This window comes from Sciurus carolinensis, unplaced genomic scaffold (assembly GCF_902686445.1).
Source record: "Sciurus carolinensis unplaced genomic scaffold, mSciCar1.2, whole genome shotgun sequence".
Classification (NCBI taxonomy): Eukaryota; Metazoa; Chordata; class Mammalia; order Rodentia; family Sciuridae; genus Sciurus; species Sciurus carolinensis.
Window position 1 is genome coordinate 2,978,578 of NW_025920120.1, and position 17,084 is coordinate 2,995,661.

General features: G+C 33.6%; 1 pseudogene; it reads right to left on the minus strand.

The window, feature by feature from the left end:
• Nucleotides 1–1,966: 1,966 nt before the first annotated feature.
• Nucleotides 1,967–17,084, minus strand: part of LOC124973743 (cyclin-dependent kinase 17-like) — a 44,759-nt pseudogene continuing 29,641 nt past the window's right edge.

Here is a 17,084-nt window from a genome sequence, read left to right on the forward strand (position 1 = left end):
CTGGGTTCAGTACCACATATAAATAAATAAAATAGAGATCCATTGACAACTAAATTTTTAAAAAAGTTATAGAATAAAAGAACAAATACAAAATGCAAGATTCTTATAGAGAAACTAAAATAAATCAATGGGCAAAAATTTTAACTAAAAGTTTAATTTATTTAAAAAAATTAAATGCTGATTGAAAATATTCAAATGACAGAAATTTCATTCTTGGTATAGTTATTGCTCAAAAAACTTTACACTCTAGATCCACTTACTAGAAATGGGATAATGAAATTTTTGTTAGATCAAAATGGTCTATGCATGGACAACTGTAGAAATTGAGAATAACTCTCAGAGCAGTGCCTCAGGCTGTGTGTGTTCTTAAAATAAGTACTTTAGCCAAAATAGTCACCAAAGGGAAGCAAACCCACCAAATTCTTTTAATGTTTGCTTCAGTGTTAGAGTGCTATGGTTGAAGATTTTCAGAACTGCACAACCTGAACATTGGTCCCTGTACATGTCTTATCTGTGATTGTAAATCTTCATTCACTTTCATATATGTATCATTTTTACTGTGATAGTATTTTTTGTTTAATAAATACTTTGTGATGAGAGGTGTTTAGAGGTAGTATGTTGGTTTTCTTTGATTTACTTGGAATGACTCAAACATTACTTTTTCCATATGGAAACAAGTTTGGTAATGTATCTTGTTACCTACTCTTAAATATGGCACATCAAAAAACACTTTAAATACACATATATAAAGAAGTACACATAATTATTGAGGTTGAATTCAAGAGAATAGAATGGGTTTGAAAAATGGTCTCTTGATCATTTGAATCTTAAATTCTATCAACTGGTCTGTACTGAGAAGGGAGAAGTGATGAAGAAGAAAAAAACCATGAACCATTATTCCTCATTTAGGCACTTTTTTTTATAAAGGAGAATGTGAACTGCCAGGATTGGTGACAGAGGTTACTAGTCTACCCAATCTCACTTCCATGCTAACCTATTTCTGGCTTTCATGGGTGAGTTAAAAAATGTCTCCATCTATGTCTAATACAGGAAGACTGGTGTGCATGTGAGGGAGGACAGGCAGGAGAAAATAATAGAAAACTGGAGACCCAGACTGACAGCTTCAGTACCCCTACAGTGCCAGAAAGGGTCACAGAGAACTGCTAGCCTCCCATTTTATAGTGCATTCTTGTAGGTAGAGTAGGAAATCATTCAGTTTGCAAAGAACAAACATTTGAATATAAAATGTTACAGGTACCTCTTCTCAACAAGGAAGGAGATTTGTTTAGTCCAGTTTATACATAAAATAGTTTAACTCAATTAGATTTACAAAATGCCCTTTTATGCTTAAATATGCACAGCAACCTCTCCCCCAATTCACACCCCCTTTCTTCACACCTGGTACTGTAGGGCCCTGCTCCCATGTTGACACTGGAGAACACACCATATTCACTACCCTTTCCCAGATAAATCAGGTCCCTAAGACTGTATTTTATTTCACTAGATGGCATAATTTCAGTAATTGACAGCAAATATTTATAAGTTACTTATTATATATAAGTGTTGCTCTAAACTTTTGTCAGAGCTTACTTTTTCTGGTTATGGTATTTTGATTATTTTTTTTAGAACAACTTGAAACTGGTAGATTTTGATGAATATTAATTAATGATAAAATAATTTTGCTTTCAATTACTGTGTCAATCAGTACTTTTCTGAGTTTTTGTTTACATTTTAATTAATTTGGCCTTAGCATTATGTACATAATATTAAAGTAGCTATTGTTAAATATTTCCATTTTCTTAAATGTGGAATCTAAGGCACAGGCCAGTAATTTGGATGAAGAAATTGATATTTAATCATAGATAATCTTGATACCATACTGGAATTCTTATTCATTGCTTATGCTTTGGCTCTTTAAAATAACAAAAAATTATAAATGTAGTAATTTTGAATCTGTATTTATTTGTCACTTGTCAATCTGTGTTGAGTACTCTGCAGAACCAGGATGCACATCAGGTGGCCAATACCATAGTATGACAATATCACTTGAGTAAATCTTGTGGGAACTGATATGAATCTGGCTAGTCCTTAGTAGGGAAAAGAAAATAAAGAATTAAATATACTGAAATCCATTAATAATATATAAGATTTCTTAGTCCCTATCCTTGTCATGACTCCATTCACAGGGATACTGAGATGGCTGCTCCATGGCTTCTTGAAGCTTCAACAAAATTGGTTTTATGAATTCTGCTGACTACATCTTGTCTTGTGTCAGCTTATAATTACATAATTAATCTAAACACACTAAGTCTAAGACCACAAATTTTTACTTACTTTTATGAGCTGTATGTACATGGTATAAAGTGTGATGTTTAGTTTATCTTAATCTAAGCTAAAGATGTTTTCCTTTTGTCCATAAGTCATAGTGCCAAAATTATTTTCCAGCTGAAATTAAATTAATCCAAAATAGGTCAGTGACACTAAGATACACAATTTCACTTGCCACAGTTAAAAGCTTTTATCACCTTTAACCTAATTCTAACATTTACTTGCTATACCACTTTTTTATTAAATATCCTGAAGTCATTAGTCTACAATCCAGTTGAGTTTTATTGATAATTTCCTTGCAGAAATCCATTCAGAAAAGGTTTCCATGGAATAGAAATTACATTGTATTTTGTACTCTTTCTTGTTAAATGGATAAGTTTAGACTAAGAGAGACCTCATTGCTTTTGAGTATTACTAATTGCTGTCAATGATGCAAAACATTTGCCATTCCTTTGTCAATTTAATATGGAATACACTGATTATCCAGAAATGAAAACTAGAGTTCCCAATTTTATCTGTCATTAGCACTAGAGTTATTATCATCTCTAAGCCTCTAAATCCTGATCATTGAAGAAAGAGTAATTTTGAAAGGTAGATTAAGAAAATAAATTTATTTTTACCATATATTTTATTTCAAACAAGAGAACTTTTTTTAGACTGAGATTATTATTACATATAACTTTTTATGACACATAATTTTATATATCTGATTAAAATATACAACATATCAAAAAACTTAAATCAATTCTTTATTAAATTGGATAAAAATTGCATAAGCAATACCAGAAAGTTAAATCCTGGCTAACAGTAACTGGAACAATGCTTTCACCATTTTATTTATTATCAATTTTACTATTAATCTCACAACTTTTAGAAATAAGTAAAACAAATTATTTTCTATAATTTTTGGTAATTAATATGATGGAAGGTAGCTTTCTGATTTATCTTTCAGATGATAAGACTGAGTTTTAAGGAGGTTAAAGATAGAGCTATAAATTTGCTTCTCCTATAGCTTTGCAAGTTGCCAGCTATAGTTCCCCCAATACTTTACTCTCCTGCTCCTGAGAAGATCATGAACAAGCATGCTTGTCCAAATATGTTCCTGGTCTACAATCAGAATTTTGGTATTGGTGTGAAATGAAATATACAATCTCTCAAACCCAACTAACTGTCACATGATTCTGAAGCCAGAATTGGGGACATGCAGTTAGTGTAAAAATAGGAGATCAAGTCAAATCCAGGAAATGAAGGCCATGAAGGCCATCTACCTCTGGAAGTGGGAGACTGCCCCTGGGAGAATGAAATGTTAAGGATCTCCAGAGTTCATTGATTACCAAATTTACCTGCCCTTATAAAGGACTGCATGCAAGGAGCTACTAATTAGTGTTCCCTGGTCCCTTGCCTGGCTGAATCAGTTTGGCCCTCCCCCTGCCCCATCCACTTCTCACTTTTTATGTCTCACCTGCAAAACCAGACCTAGTCACTAGGCAGGAAGGAGAGGTAAGGGGGGAGAGAACTGGAGAACAAAAGCGACCTGAACCTATAAAAGATGCAGGGTGTGCTAATTTCTTGGACTTTAGAACATCAGCCATGGCCCCTTCTCCCTGCAGGGAAAAGTCTGTATTATTAATTTTAAATAAAACCTGCTTAATATACTTGCCATGTCGTACTTCTCTAGTGTTCAAACTTCAACATTAGAATGAGCAGAACTCTTTACCGGTAAATGGCGGTATCAATTCTACACAAGTCAATTTTTGTCATTAATGAAAATGACTATATTTTAATTCCTAGACCTCTGATTTTTACTGGTCATGAAAAAAGGGGAGAATTTTCAGAAGGATCAATAACAACTTACAGTATGAAGACTCAAACTGAGTTAACCCTCACTTACTTGAAGCCCCAAGTGTATTTACTATGCAATAAAATAAATAAATAACCAAAGCAACAAAGTTGATTATATTATCCCATGGAAAATCAGAATTTACTTTTTCCTCTCTGTTTTTTTTTTTTTTCTTTTCTTCTTTTATTGGTACTGGAGATTTAACCCAGGGACACTTTACAACTGAGCTATTATTTTAAGTCAGGGTCTTGTTAAATTGTTTAAGGGCTTCACTACCTTGCTGACACTGTTCTTCATTTGCAATCATTCTGTCTCTATCTCCCAAACCACTGGGATTGCAGGCATGCATGAAATGCACCTGGCAGTAATCAAAATTTTTATTGGTCTGTGAGAAGACAAAATTTCTTTGCTAACTTTAAGGAAGATAGAGGCAAAATTTAAAGCTCTCAGAGTATTCCTAGATAAAAGGGGATTTTTGCATTTCAAATACTCATGATTGTTTCTCTGTCATAGTCATTCATTTTGCAATTATGTCATATAGCTGTAAATGCAGTTTGACAAAGAAAGGAGAGGTGGGAACAATTAAAAGGGAAATAACAATATAAACTATTTTAAAATGACTGTACAATCTATGCAAGCATATGTAAATAACTTCTAATTTTTTGTTTAAACATAGGTGGACACATTTCCTTTTAAAGGAAGGAAATATCAATAGTAATTTACACTTCAAACAAATAGCAAAACTAGCTGAGTAGAAGTATACAAATTGCCAAAGACAAATTCACCATTTTAAAAGTAAATATTTTATCCACTATTGAGTAATAACCTGAAATACTCATACTTATAAAATTTAGTAAAATTTTCCAAAAGTGAAACTATTGTAATAATTTGTGAAAAATTACAAATTCAATTTTGTAAAACTGCATGGATTTTTAAAAACTAAGTTCTATCAAAGTATTCAGAAAGGAACAAATTTTTCAAAGCTAATCTACAATTATTTTTCTTCCTCTAGTAGAAACAATGTACTCAAAACAAAAAGAACATCTAATTTTGTTTTAATTTCAAGTCCCTTAAAATCAGATTACCTAAAATAATATAAGTAAATAACTACCACTTAAGCACATAATAAATGCAGTCATGGTGGCAAGCATATAAAGGAACACCATTTCAGAGGTGGATTTTAAATTCATGGGTCTTGAAACTCATTTCAAGTTCTTAAATATTATTAAGAACCTCAAGTATTTACTTATATAGGTTATTGCTGATGTTTACCATAAAATCTGAGAAAAATTAAAATATTTAGTTATGCATTAAAAACTCCTCTCATGTTAGCATAAATAACATTTTTATAAATTTTTTCCAAAAAAATAGTTAAGAATGGCTTTTTAAAATGTTAATAAACTGTTTAGAATCTATTTTGAAAGAAGACAACTGTATTCTATATTTGCTTTTGCTTTCTATTTGTTGTGAAATGTTGCTTTACTCCATATCACAACATATCATAATATATATAGTTATATGAAGAAAATCAAATCTCACAGATATGAAGTTGGAAAAGAGGAGAAACATTTTAATATTTTCTTATAATTGTTGTAGATAGTGTTCTTTGATATATTAGAATTAGATTAAGTTCTTTTTCAAGGTTATATTTTAACTTAAATTATATCCATACACTATTCATATTTTTGTGAAAATTCACTGGTCTACCTTGCACTTTAAATGAATATTTTACCATACATGATTATATAATATGAGGTGCTGATAAGTGGATAAAATATTTATTTTTGAGTTATAGATTGAAATTTTTATATATTTATTCAAAATTTTAAAAAAAACTTATAAACTTCTATTTGTTAATATCACAACTGACCACATCAGAAAAGTTTCTACGTAATGGGAAGATATTAAACTTAAAGCAGCAGGTCCAAAATTTCAAAATCTAATTTATATTTGTAAACCTGAATTTTAGTATTGGCTAGAAATACCTACAATTGATTTCCTTGAAGTGACAAGCTTAATTCATTAATTTCAAGAAAAATCTGCCAAATATCTAAGTCTGAATAACCACACTTTGTTGGTCAATTTTCCTAGAATAAATGTATTCCTTTAAAAAAAGAGGGTAGGGGCTAGTTCACCTTGTAGTCAAATAATCACCCAAGACCTTTCCTTGCGATAACTGTAGTATTTCTGCGTGAAGTACATATATTTTTATATAATTCCCATTTCAGCATACATATACAACACAAAAATACTATTCATTTACTCAAGGATGGAAATTTTATAAAATCAATGCATTTTATTGCTTGGCAAAATATTTTAAGTGTAGTGGATACTTTTTCTCTAAGAATGTGCAATGGTGAAGAATACCATGATATACTTTGGTGGCACTGCCTGAATGTGTACCAGGAAAGAGCAGGTTTATTCTTATTGCTTCTGGATCAACAGTGCAAATATTAACACAGGGGAAAAAAGCAAATAACGTTTAGTACACTTCTGAAAATATATTTTTACCTCTGGACACTCCCTGAAAGGGTATCAGAAACCTGGGGTCCATGGCTACACCTCGGAACCCTTGTCTTTTAGTATTTTTGCTAACAACCAATGCAAACCACCCACAAAATTTTGCCAATTATTGTTCAGAGTGTTCAGTGAAAATTTCCAAACTCATATGTGTATGGTATAAAGCCACCCTTCTCTCCCATTACAGAAATTTTCTGCCTCCCAACCACTTGTCAATTTGTGCTCCTCCAGCCTCTTCTGTTACAGGAATTTCCAGCCTCCCCATCACCTGTCAGTCTGCGTTCTGTCCGCCTCTTATGTTACAGGAATTTCCGGCTTATGCTGCTGTCATCTTCCTGCTTCTCACATTACATCCTAACATGTTATTGGTTCAACAGTCAGTCTGCAAGAATTCTCCACCATAATTGGTTCCTCCCAGCCCGCAAAATTCCAATATCTGGGAGAAGCTGTACGCCATTTCTTCTTTTTTTTTTTCTTTTTTCCACCTCGAGTGGACCTTATCCATCCCCATAAATAAAGCCTTTTGCGTGAGATCTCATATCTGCGGAGCATTTTCTGGGAGCTACCGGCAAGCCACAACTGAGCTAGTGACCCCTAACAATATGAAAGTGATAACACCTTGTGACAATGCTTGTTCTTTTATATCTAACCACCTGGAGGAATTTATAAATATTATTTATTCCATACCAAACTCTGCTAGCTTTAAATTCCATTTTCATTAATGAGAAAGTTCTGTGGTTTCATTTCTCGATGCAACACCATTCTTCTGTGGCAGTAAGGTAATCCACATAGAATTTGTTATAGAAACAACTACAAAAGCAAATAAGTAAAAATTAGTCTTACAGAAATCAAGATATACTTTGGTATTAGCATTGTTGGGACTAATGACACATTAACTAACTCAGGCTGACTCCTTATTCCCTGAAAGTGAGCAAGATCAAGACCTCAAAGGCAGTTTTAAAAGTTATTTTAATAACTTTTAGCTTGTGCTTGCCATTTTGTCCTCTGGGACTCTCGCCTGCATGAACACCCCCCCCCCAGTGCCTTGCTGACCTTTAAACTGATTGATTCCCCTCTAGTCTCCACCCTACATAAAAGCTGTGTGATTTCCTCAATAAAAGAGTTCCTGCTGTGACTGATCTCCCTGACTTGTCTGATTGTCCCCTGCCTGGAGGGATGGGTGCCAGCGGTCAGTCAGCCCTAACTTTTCTGGTCTGACCTTGTTGGGGAGGGCTCCCTTTTCTTGTTCTTGGTTGAGAAGAGCAAGGGGGCTTAAGACCATGACATTAGCATAAGCTATGTTTAGTAGAAAAGCAACTGGTCTAGAATAGTAAAAGAAAAAAAAAAACATAAAATTATATCATTTTAAGGACAATGCCTTTTCTATTTTGAGTTGTTTTCTCAATTTTAATTTATTGTTCAATTTGAAGCATCTATCAATTTTGTCAACAGTGTCTATGAAAATAAATATTATAAATATAACAAATTTTGTTTTCATAGTAATAGTTCATTTATGAGAGAAAGCAGCCTAAACAGATGTATCCTCTATTCTACTGAATGTTATAGTTTGATTATAAAATTCCAGTATGTCAATCAAACACAGGCACTTACTCCCTTAAAAAACAATCTGACCTGTGTCAGCACTTTTAAATATGGCATTGGACTTGGTGGCTTTATGTAAAGTCTCAGGTGTCAGAGAGAATGGGGCTGCATACACTGGCAAATTACCCATTATAAAAATAACTCAATAATCTTTTAACACCTACCTCCTGGATACTTTGCATTTAGCAATTCCTACTCAGTTTCAAAATTAGCTGTGATTCAAAAAGGGGTAATGCACTCTAGTTCTCTGAAAAAAGCAATTCCTATAGCTAATGGTAAAGGTTTTTTGTGTATTATTGTGAAAAGGGACATGTGGAACACATCTTGATTTTCTGGGGTTACCAAAAAGAACTTTAAGTACTGAACACTCAAGAGATAACTTTGGTTCACTTGTAACAAACAAGTATCTGAAACAGTATCTGAATACCAAGAATAAGGCAAGGCAGCAGGTGATTTATGACAGAAATGCCTCTGGTGGTTTTTTGGAGGGGTGTAGTATAAATTCATCTCGAGAGTCCTGTTCATCAGAACTATGCCAAAAATTTTTGCATTTTAATTCTGAGACAGGGTCTCATTAAATTGTTCAGACTGGTCTCAAATTTGTGATACTCCTACATCAGTTTCACAAGTAGCTGAGTTGTGGGCATGCACCACAATGCCTGGTCTGAATAAATTGTAAGCTGTGAAGTCTTAAGACTCCACATATTTATTTGCATTTTTGAAAACTCTAAAGCTACTACTTTAATATACTCCTGTTGGATTGCATTGGGGTTTCAGAGTTGAGCAAAGCTACCTCTCAATATATTCCTGTTAAATTTTATATTTGGAAAACATTAAGTGAAATTTTAACAAAAAAAAAATATTTTTAATTATTTAGACCTGACTTATAAGACTTTTCAAACTTCTGTCAAGTTATGATATTTAAAGACTATTTACTTTCCAAATTAGTGCTAATATAATAGCAGAAAAAACAGAATTTAAAAACTGAGAAGATCTACAAACTCAACAACTTGTAAAGGAAAATATAAACTATGATGAAAATAATCTTCATGAAATGTATATGGAAATACTTGTAAAGCCTTATTCTAAAATTCTTAGCAATGTGGTAGCCATATGTTCAGACCTCTCTTTCAATGAAAGAAACTGACTTTCCTTTATATTTACCAAATTAATTATTTAAAAAAATGAGTTTGAAGTTACTAATTTGCTATCTACAGAATTATAAAGGTTTCAAACACACAAGATGGAACACTCTATTTTTAAAATAGGTTTCTATAAACTGTTGAACATAAGACAAATAAAATCTTTGAAAATGTAAAATGTACCAGTCAGAACAAATACATCTATAAGAACACAAGTATGTCAAGTGCTTTTATTTATCTAATAACCTCTGTGTTTATTCTGTATCTGATTATTATAGCAAACTTCTTTAGCATTATTTGAAATTTTAGATGTACTACAAAAACACAATTATCTTACTATTCCATCTTACAATGCAGATAGTTACTTCAAGCAAGGCAATCACAATACCTACATGTTTCTGGCCTTATTTATAACTCTTATTCATAATGAATAACCCTGAAAAGTCACTGTTCTTATATAATTTAATACCATTTTTAATATATTAGGGGAGTTCACCATTTAAATGTGGCCTTTTGCAAAATGTACTCATCATTTGGATTTTTTTTCAGAAAGTAAAATATACCTACAGATTTATTATACACATGTAGGACAATCAGTTATAATGTGAAATAAAATATCAAAAATATTTTTAGAAGACTTGTAAAATGAAGCAGTTTTACAAAAAGGTATGATTCTGGAAAAGCTGTAGTATAATAAACAGAAGTTGAGTAAAGAAGTCAAACAGAAAATTCCAAAGATTGTTTATGAGGTTGGTATATTTCACTGTGCATTCTAGCTCATTTTCTTTACACTTTAACATTACACAGTAAACATACCTTTATATTGTGCATACTCATGATGTTCCCACAGTCATCCCTGAAAAAGCTCAGCATTTTACTACATTACAACAGTTTTCAGAATGCATGGCTGACTAACTTAATAGTAATAAATTTTTTAAAGGAAATTGTCAGGAAAAGATACAGAATATACCACCTAATCAATTTAAATACCAATAAATAAACAATGATGGTCCTGGGGCTGTTAAAAAAAAGTCTTTCTATTACTAAAGAAAAATAAAATACTGAGTATTTTTTTAAATGATTACCAGATACTCAAGGAGCAGAGTCAAAAAAAATTATCTGGGTGAACCATATCATGTAAGATTACTATGTTTGCATGTTTTAAATCCTTTAAGAGTAAAACTTTAAAACAGAACTGAAAGCCAATTGTTTAATCTGTGGAAGGCCAGATTTTATAAAAACTTGAAGTAATTTTAGCATATAAACCAACTGTTATAATATTCTCTTAAGTTAAAAACAGCAATTTGCTAAGGGGATGGATGGTAAAAAAACTGAAGGTATCAACTTTTCCCATTTTTATGATTTTCAGTTTGATATTATAGTACCTAAGGTCATCTCTAATATTACAACTCACTATCTTCTGCTTTTTTTTTCTTTAATGTTAACTTTTTGAACCTCTGGGATTAATTTATATACAGTTCAAGGTAGACTTTCTTCTGCTATGTTGTTAATCAGTTGCCTCAAATATTATTTATCTATTTATATATTTGTTTTACTACCAGGGGTTGAACCTGAGCCACATCCAAAGCACCTCTCCTTTTTGTTTAATTTTATTTTGAGGCAGAGTCTGGCTAAGTTGCTGAGGCTTGCTTCAAACCTGCCATCCTGCCTTGGCCTCCTGAGCCACCAGGATTGAAGGCATTTACCACCATGTCTGAATCAAACCAATTTTGAATAATTCACTTTTTAAATATAATGGTATCATGACATGTTTATATACAGTTTATTTATTTCTTATATTTAATACATGCCACTAATTTACAGTTACCATGCTTCCCATGTACCAATATGTAAAATTTCCCTATCAGATATTTATCTATGTCAGTACTTTAAATGACTTCATAGTATTTCACTATTCATTAAGAATATTACTTTTTTCTATTGAATATGTTAGTTTTAGAAAATAGTTTTAAAGGTCTAATTACATCTTCCAGTCACATTATTTCTATCTGCTTTTATTTCTTAAAATTACTTTTATACAACTTTGGTTTTAAAATAGTCTAAATAAATATACCTTCTCTTATAGCTGTACTGGGTTTGCCTCCTTTGTGTTCCAAACAGATCTCTTTTAATGCCACCAAATTCTCTGTCAACTTACTTCTTCCTTTATAAAATGTTGCATATGTGCCCTATAAAACATATTTTGGGAGAACAAGCAAGAGTATCATAAGAGGGTAACAATGAAGAACAATAAAAAGCCCTAACTGAATTTATAATCTCTAAGCATGCTGAGATCCATCTTGCAAAGAAAACTACACAATGTCCAGTATTATATTTTATTGTGGCAAAGATGACTTTCAGTTACATACACATAGCTTCCATGTTTTTATGAGACCAAAAAGTGTCTCAGAAATACAAAACAAGAATTTAATTTACTTTTTGTGCTTTATTTAAAATTAAGATTTGGATCAATAATATTAAAATCAAGGTGCTTACCCTGTAATGGTATATAAAGACTGAAGGACACTGAGCACATTAAATGAAACAATAATTATACTGTTAAATCAAAAATTTGTAGCTGGGATATAGCTCAGTTGGTAGAGTGCTTGCCTTGTTAGCAGAAGACCCTAGGTTCAATCCCAGCACCAAAAAAAAAAAACAAAAATAAAATCAAAAATATGTTTTACCCAGGTTTCCAAACATTTTAAAATCTTTGCACATTAATTCTTTAAAAAGAAAAAGAAGTTTCCCTAACAACTGGCTATTATTTTCCTTCCTGCTATTTATTATTTATTACTTTCTATCTTTTTTATTTATTAATCTATTTATTACATTTTACTTATTATTTTCTTGCACTTTATTACTGTGGAAGATAGAATGTTTCTAAATCAGTAGAATTACAGGTAGTGAAAAGTTCTAGTAAAAAACACATTTTAAGAATTTCTTACCCTTCATGAAAAAGATTTATTTCTAAAGTTATTTTTTAGAAATTTTAACTATGTAAATTCCCCTGACAGCACAGACAGAAGACTGCTAGGAGGATAAACAAACAGAAATCTATTGTGTTACCAAGAAAGCAAAATATTTTGTTTCAATAAAAGATTTTAAGCCTATTGAAAACATTCATTTCCTCTCAAACTGATTGGACACTTTCAAGAATTGAAAGTTCCGGGCAATCCAAGATGGCGGACTAGAGGGTGACTCCATCTCCTGTCGCTCCAGAACCCAGGATTCAATAAGGGGAGGCATTGAGAGACTAGAACTAAAATAGAACCACGGGTTAGTCTCCCACACCGGGTGAAGCTTGGCCTGGATGGCAGGCCTGGATAAGGGTGGCTTCTAAGAGCAGGGCAGGGCAGTGAGAGTCTTCCCCAGGTAGCCCTGCTCCCTCCAGTGGTGGACACCTCCCACACGGTCAGCTTCTCGGAGAAGGCCCCCCAGTGAGAGCCATTCTGTACAGAACCAGCACCAAGTCCTAGAGCCAGCGGTGAGCTCTGGTCTGCAGGCAGCTTCAGGGAACAGAACAGGGAAGCCAGGGACTTCCCCAAGCAGCCCTACTCCCTCCGACGGCAGGTGCCTTACAAGGTTAGCCTCTCAGAGCAGACTGCCCAGTGAGAGCCTTTCTACATAGAGCCAGTCACAAGACCCGGAGCCAGCAGAATTCTGACCTGCAGGCAGCCTCTGGGACCAGGGAAGGGCAGTCAGAGACTTCTTCAGGTGGCCCTGCTCACTCCAGTCACAGGCTCTTTCTACACGGTGATCCAAGATGGCAGACTAGAGGGTGACTGCATTTCCTGTCATGCCAGAACCAAGGATTCAAGAAGGGGAGGCATTGAGAGACTTGGACTAAAATAGAGCCACAGGGTGAGTCTCCCCACTGGGTGAAGCTTGGCCTGGGTGGCAGGCCCGGATATGGGTGGCTTCTCAGAGCAGGGCAGGGCAGCTAGAGTCTTCCCCAGGTAGCTCTGCTCCCTCCAGTGGCAGACTCCTTTAACAGCCATCTTCGTGCAGCAGACTGCCCAGTGAGAGCCTTTCCACAGAGAGCAAGCTCCAATTCCTGGAACCAGTAGCGGGATAGGGGCAGCTTTCTTTGGAAGCAGTGCATTATCAAGTTCCTCCAAGATTTCAGGCTACTGAAGGCTGGGAGGTGATATACTGGAAATCTAGAAGGGCACTATAAGACAATAGAGGAAATCTGCAATATCTCAGAGTCCCACTGATATCTGACCAATATGAAAAAGCAAGGGAAGAAAATGTCCCAAACAAACCTAGATAGTATATCAAAAAAAAAAAAAAAACCCAATGAAAGCACAGCAGAAGAAATGTCAGAAAAGGAGTTCAGAATGTACATAATTAAAACAATCAGGGAAGGAAAAGAGGAGATGAAAGAACAAACGCAGGCATTGAAAGAAGAGATGAAAGAGCAAATGCAGGCATTAAATCATCTCACAAATAAACAGTTAGAAAAGCAAATACGGGAAGCAAGAGATCATTTCAATAAAGAGTTAGAGATACTAAAAAAAATAACAAAAAGAAATCCTTGAAATGAAGGAAACAATAAACCAAGTTAAATCTCCATAGAAAGCATAACCAATAGGATAGAACACCTGGAAGACGGAACCTCAGACATTGAAGAAAAAATATTTAATCTTGAAACCAAAGTTGACCAAATAGTGTAGATGGTAAGAAATCATGAACAGAATCCACAAGATTTATGGGATATCATGGAAAGGTCAAATTTAAGAATTATTGGGATTGAGGAAGGCTTACAAAAACAAACCAGAGGAATGAACAATGTATTCAATGAAATAATATCAGAAAATTTCCCAAATATGAAGAATGAAATGGAAAATCAAGTACCAGAGGCTTATAGGACTCCAAATATACAAAATTACAACAGACCCACACCAAGGCACATTATTATGAAAATACCTAACATACAAAATAAAGACAGAATTTTAAAGACTGCGAGAGAAAACAATCAAATTACATACAGGGGGAAAACAATAAGAATATCAGCAGACTTTTCAATCCAGACCCTAAAAGCTAGAAGGGCCTGGAACAACATTTACCAAGCCCTGAAAGAAAATGGATGCCAACCAAGAATCTTACACACAGCAAAACTTACTTTCAGATTTGACGATGAAATAAGATCTTTCCATGATAAACAAAAGCTAGAAGAATTTACAAGAAGAAAGCCGGCATTACACAACATTCTCAGCAAAATATTCCATGAGGAAGAGATGAAAAACAACAATGCAAACCAGCAAGGGGAGGAACTAACCTAAAGGAATAGCTGAAAAAAGGAGAAACCAAATAATGTAAAAAAAAAAATCAGTCAAATGACTGGGAATACAAATCATATCCCAAAAATAACCTTAAATCTTAAAGGCCTGAACTCATCAATCAAAAGATAAAGACAGGCAGATTGGAATAAAAAGAAAAATCCATCAATATGCTGCCTGCAAGAGACCCATCTCATAGAAAGAGATAACCATAGACTAAGGTGAAAGGATGGGAAAAAACATATCATGCACATGGACACAGAAAAAAAGCTGGAGTATCCATTCTCATTTCAGACAATGTGGACTTCAAACCAAAATTAGTCATAAGGGATAAAGAAGGACATTACATACTTCTTAAGGGAAGCATGAATCAGCAAGAATGAAGAATCATAAATATCTATGCCCCAAACATTGGCTCATCCATTTACGACAAACAAATCCTTCTCAATTCCAGAAATCAAAGAGACCACAATACAATAATATTAGGTGATTTTAACACACCTCTCTCACCACTGGAGAGATCTTCCAATCAAAAATTGAAAAAAGAAACCATAGATCTCAATAACACAATCAACAATTTAGACTTAACAGTCATATACATAATCTACCATCCAACAGAGAACAAATACACTTTCTTCTCAGCAGCATATGGATCCTTTTCTAAAATAGACCATATTTTATGCCACAAAGCTACTGTTAGCAAATACAAGAAGATAGAGATACTAACTTGTACTCTATCAGATCATAATGGATTGAAATTAGACATAACTCACAGAATAAAAAAACGGAAACTTCTAAAATACCTGGAGATAAAATAATACACTATTATATGATGAGTGGAAAACAGAAGACATCAGGAGGGAAATAAAAAAATTCTTAGAGGTAAACGAGAACAAAGACACATCATATCAAAACCTCTGGGACACTATGAAAGCAGTACTTAGAGGAAGCTTTATTTCATGGGGTGCATTCGAAAAAAGAAGTAGAAATCAACAAATAAACGACTTAAAACTACAGCTCAAAGCCCTAGAAAAAGAAGAGCAGACCAATACCAAAAGTAGTAGAAGACAGGAAAGAGTTAAAATCAGAGGCGAAATCAACAAACTTGAAACAAAAGAAACAATTGGAAAAATTAACAAAATAAATAGTTGATTCTTTGAGAAAATAAACAAAATTGATAAGCCCTTAGCCACACTAAGAGAAAGAGGGAGAATACTCAAATTACTAAAATTCGGAATGAACAAGGAAACATCACAACAGACACGACTGAAATACAAAACATAATTAGAAGCTATTTTGAAAATCTATACTCCAACAAAACAGAAAACGTCGAAGACATCAACAAGTTTCTAGACACATATGAATTACCTAAACTGAATGAGGAGGAAATACACCACTTAAATAAATCATTTGCAAGCAGTGAAATAGAAGAGATCATCAAAAGCCTACCAACACAAAAAAGTCCGTCAAAAGATGGGTTCTCAGCTGAGTTCTACAAAACCTTTAAAGAGGAACTCATTCCAATACTCCCCAAAGTATTCCATGAAATGGAAGAGGAGGGAAACCACTCAAACTCATTATATGAAGCCAATATCACCCTGATACGTAAACCAGTCAGAGACACATCAAGGAAAGAAAATTTCAGACCAATATCCTTAATGAAATTCACCACAAAAAATTCTCAACAAAATTTTAGCAATTCTCATACATAAATATATTAAAAAGATAGTGCACCACGATCAAGTGGGTTTTATCCCAGGGATGCAAGGTTGGTTCAAAAACCAGAAATCAATAAATGTCATTCACCATATCAACAGATTTAAAGGTAAGAATCACATGATTATTTCAATAGATGCAGAAAAAGCATTTGATAAAATACAGCATCCCTTCATTCTCAAAACACTAGAAAAAATTGGGGTAGTGGGAACATTTCTTAACATTGTAAAGGCCATCTACGCTAAGCCCATGGCCAATATCATTCTGAATGTTGAAAAATTGAAAGCATTCCCCCTAGAAACTGGAACAAGGAAGGGATGCCCTTTTTCACCACTTCTATTCAACATCAACCTTGAAACTCTAGCCAGAGCAATTAGACAAACAAAAAAAAATTAAAGGGATACGAATTGAAAAAGAACTCAAATTATCCCTGTTCGCTGATGACATGATTATGTATTTAGAGAAAACTGGAAATCCAGCAGAAAACTTTTAGAACTCATAAGTGAATTCAGTAAAGTAGCAGGTTACAAGATCAATGCTCATAAATCCAATGAATTTTTATACATAAGTGATGAATCTTCAGAAAGAGAAATTAGGAAATAATACCCCATTCACAATGGCCTCAAAAAAAAATAAAATACTTCAGAATCA